Source organism: Microtus oregoni, unplaced genomic scaffold (genome assembly GCF_018167655.1).
Source record: "Microtus oregoni isolate MIOR12 unplaced genomic scaffold, Mior012 000020F_ref0000438, whole genome shotgun sequence".
Taxonomy (NCBI): domain Eukaryota; kingdom Metazoa; phylum Chordata; class Mammalia; order Rodentia; family Cricetidae; genus Microtus; species Microtus oregoni.
This window is the reverse complement of record NW_024543079.1, coordinates 11,871,044-11,875,708: the sequence shown is the minus strand read 5'-3', so window position 1 is coordinate 11,875,708 and position 4,665 is coordinate 11,871,044.

The window sequence follows — 4,665 nt, the reverse complement described above, 5'->3', positions numbered from 1 at the left end:
TTAAAAGGAGCCCTTGGGGGCTCTATGGAGGTTGCACTGTGGCAAGAAGGATCTCCGTCCGAAGGCCAGCACAGCCTGGGCCAGTGAGGAGGCCTCGGTGTTATGAGCCACAAGGGCCTCCACTGAAGACTCGGGTTGGGAGACGGAGGCAAAGCCAGTTTGACTCTGCACTCGAGGCCCTGCCCCTGAGGCATCCCCAGCACTGAGGCCTGGGAGCCATTTCCTGGGCCAGCAGGAGCCAGGTGGGGCGGGGGAGAGCCTGGCTCAGTATATAAATATCTTTAATGAATAAATAGAAGTGCTTTTAAGGCTGCCGGGTCCCATCATTTCCAGCTGCCGTAAAATTTCATTAGAAGCAGGCTCTGTAGGGGACAGGCTGGCTGCATAAATCTACCCACCCACCCCCGGCTCTGCCTCGCTCCCAGTGTTCCACGCATGCATGTTCTGCCCTGGGCCCAGGGGCGTGGGTCCTTCCCACCCCTGGACAAGCCTGAGGCCACAGCAGACAGGGACATGTGACTTATCACCCACAATTTCCTCCCCGCTCCTGAAATCAGAACCCTGCAGCCTTCATCTTAAACTGAGTTTAGGGACAGTCGCTTTCAGCACAGTGGAATTCCTGGAACCCCAGAGCTTTCCAAGAGAGGAAACAGAGCCCCATAAGGGCAGCTGGCTATGCTAAGGCCACTCCAGATAAGCAGCCCCAGCACTCAAGCTGCTGTATGATCGCTACACTCATGAGTGCCAGCTACATGCTCTCTGGGCCAAGTCCTTGTCAAGCGCCATTTCCCTGATTCGTGACGGACCCATTTTGCAGATGCAAACACTGAGGCTCAGCAGTGGTGAGCCAGCTGCACACCTGGGTCTCTAAGTAGCCCTCTGCCTTATTCTTAGGTGTTAGGGCTGGGGTTGTGTTTTCTCTGCCTCAGCCTTCAAACTGGGAGCTGAGACAATCTGACACCCTGTAGCCCAGGCTGGCCTCAAAGTCATAGCTATTCTCCTGCCTCGGTCACTACAACGCTGGTATTATATGTGTGAGTCACCACACCCAGCTTGAAAGTAGGAATCTAGGAAAAGACTGGGGTAGGAAAAGTCCCTGAGTGACAGCAAGCAGCCCTGAAAGTCGGTGAACTGCAAGCTGCTGACTGAAACATATCCTTGAGCCTAGCGCTGCATTCCAGGGTACCTCACCAGCTCTACAAACCAAACACTGCACAGAGAAGGCAAGGATTCACACAAGAACACACAGCTCTCCTTGTAATACAGACTGGAAATCCTCTGGGCTCTCTGTTGACCCTGCTGTCCGTGGCAGTAGGGCCAGAAAGCCTAGCCAAGTGAGCAGGCCCAGCTGGCCACCTGCCTGGACATCCAGACATCAGTTAAACCCATTAAGTGACCACTCACAACCCAGCTAGCTGTCTTCCCTCTTTGTCTCACCTCAGCCCTCTGGGAGCCGGAGAACAGGCTCCTGGCCTAGCTGCTGAGAAGAAAGTCTGTCAGGAGCTCAGAGAGAGAAGAAGATGAGCAGAGCAGGTGTCATCCAAAGGACTCCACGCAGGGTCTGCAGGTGGCCACCTGGGCAGTGACCATACAGCACAGAGCCTGCCCTGGCCATCCCTGCCACTCCCCAGCCTCCCTGAGCCTCAGTTTCCTTATCTGCACTCTGTAGGAGTGGTCTGCTCAGTGTGATCACCGAGGCAGTGAACTGGTACGCTTGGAACAGAGCCACACATAGTGCTGAGCCGTCCACCTCACCAATCCCGTGTGCTGTTTCCTGGCTGCCTTCCTCTCCAGACAGAGCCAGTACCTCTAGAAGAACCATCTCGAAGAGCTGACCACACCCACAAGGACAGACGTCTGCCCACCCATCAATGAGCCCCCAGTCAGGGTCCCGCAGAAGCAGTGTTCAAGTCTGCACATACTCAAGTTCAGAACCGGGGATCACAGGCCTCTGTCCACACACCTTGTCTTCTACCAATCCCCCCCCCCCCCCCCGCTGGTTCTGGCAGGGCCTTCAGCAAGGCATTTCTGAGCCTCGCTGCAGGTGTCAGAACTGAGACCGACACAATGGGAAGAGTGGGATGATGGGAGTATCCCGGCAATGGACACCGTGGGCGCAAAGGCCCTGTGGCAGGCGTGGGCATCACACACGCAGTACACCTTGTAGTGTGACTAAGAGTGAGAGATGGGTGCAGAGGTGAGGGTCAGACGGGTAGGGTTTTGCTGCCAGGAGAGAGCTGGGCCACCTTCAACCTGCGAAGGGAACTCATTGGAGACTATTAAACAGGGCAACATGACCACAGAGGGTTTGTGTAGGGGATAAGCACAAGCCAGAAAGGAAGAGGAGAGATTGAAAGGCCACTGTGGTTGGGGCAGGGCCACTCTCATCCTCTGTGTCCCTCTGGCTTTGTCTCATGTGATCCCCAAAGTGGTCAGAGCAATAAACACAAAAACATCCGAATTTGGGACACGATGTTCTTGGAACAGACAGAGCGCAACGGTCCCTGCTCTTCCCCAAACTGTACTAAAGGGCGGGCATAGTGTCGGGTTTGAGGACAGCATGGGCTTTTTGAGGGGCCATGGGGGTGCCCAGGGAAGGTTCGGAGAGGCCCTCTCTGAGCTGTGCCCTTTTAGACCTGCTGCCTGTATTTCAGATGAGAAGTTAAGGTTCAGGGAAGAGGCTAGCTGCTCCCCTTCTCCAAGTGAGACCCAAAAGTAGAGCTCTGAGCCTGAGTGGCCAGCGGAATGTGCCTGGCATTCTGTTTCCTGGGGTTACAAAGTGGGGACAGAAAATGCAGGTGGTGGGAGTGGTCCCTCCTTCCTAGGCATCAAAGGGGCTTCTCGGAGGAGGAAACACTGACTCAGCCACGAAGGGCAGCAATAGCTGACTGGGAACCATTCAGAACCAGACACGGAAGCCATGAGAAGGTCAAACAGCAGGGACCACTACAGAGTACAGAGCCCAGAGCCCAAGGCCGTGGACAGGGAGAAGAAAAAGGATGAAAAGTCACCTTGGAGGTGCATGGGAACTGGCTGCCGTTCAGGAATGCCAGTATGAAAGTCCCTCCATGGTGGTGACTTAGGACAAAGAGGCAGAGGACATACTGAGGCTGTGTAGAGTCAGGTAGTTGGTGGGCTAGAACCCTTCAGACGTGTCCAACCTTTAAGAGGGCTGCACGCAACCAGGGATCCATGAATGTGGCCCAGCCCATCTATAGAGGATACCATGTCATCATGACCATACAGTTCTCCCTCTAAAGAAAGCACACGAAACCCACCCCAAAATCTCAGCATTCCTTGTCTTCAAAGCCCCAGGCTTCACTGGCTTCTGGAGCTAGCATCTCCTTTGTGGGTCCCCACGGTCGAATTCCACCTATATTCCAGAGAACAGAGACACCATGGTCCTTCCCACATGTACCCTGACAAGCTAAGTGGCTGCTGTGTCACCTGAGACACAAGCCGGCCTTCATCTGCATCTCCTGCCATCCCTCTGTCTGTCTACTCCCCCTTCCTCTCAACCACTGTTTCCCTCAGGCCAGCCCCTTGCTGTGTGGAGACCCAGGAAATGACTATGGACTATCTGAGCCGCCCTAACAGGGGAGGCCACGGTGACAAAGATGATTATGACTTAAGGCAGCAAGAACACATGTTGGAAAGATGAAGTTGGGAAGGAGGAGGAAGGAGGAGGAAAGCAGAGGAGCGGGGAGGACCCACTGCTGCCCAGCTCCTCAGGATAGGACCCTACAATGTCATCATCCCAAGCGAAGGACAGTAGTACACTATTGGTGTTATTAATCATCATTAATCTAATTAAATGGCAGTTACAATTAAGAACATGGTGATTAAAAATGCCACCTTGGATTTAAGTGTCTCTGCCTCCAGCACCAAAGGAAATGATACCCTGGCTCACTGCATCACGCTGCACACAGTAGGTACTCAGCCCACCGTGTATCCAAAGCCACAAGCTCGGAGATAGTGAGGGGCAGCCCCTTGTTCTGCAGAAGAGCACGCTGAGGCCTGTGGGGAGGGGGAATGGTGGGGCTCCAGGTCACCCGAGAGTCTGATAGATTGAAACCAAGATGCCCAATCCCAGATGCCCCAAGTTCCCTTTATCCCTAAAGACTTACTTTTTTCTTTTCTGGCATAAAAAAGCAGCCATCAGGAACAGGCGTGCTGCCCTTGATTAAACAAGGCAAACTCTACCGGAACTGAGGTGGTGTGGCCTGGACGCCTAATTACACAGCAGAACAGAGGAGGGAGACAGAAATATGATCAAACAGCGCTGAGACAGTATCAGCCCCTCCCAGCACTAATCCTCACCACAGATGTCTGCAAACCTCTGGGCAAGAAGGGCCTGCTGGTTCTCAAATAGGACCCTGCTCCCCCTAACACGGAGATCCTTAGCAGCCGGCCAGGCTCCAAGAGCCCATGGAGAAGTCATAGACCTGACCGTGGCCATGTGGGTGTGCACAAGGGTTGGCCTTCCGAAGCCTTCCAAAAACCCATGATAGACGGGTATCATTTAGGCTACAGTTAGGTGGTCAGGGCATGGAAGGAGTAGACACAGCTGGCCATGGGCTCTGGGGCAACTCAGTGGGGACAGGCTCTCTTTGGCCTGACACTCAAGGCTCTTTCCCCAGGAAGTCTGGTTCTTCTTGACAGTGC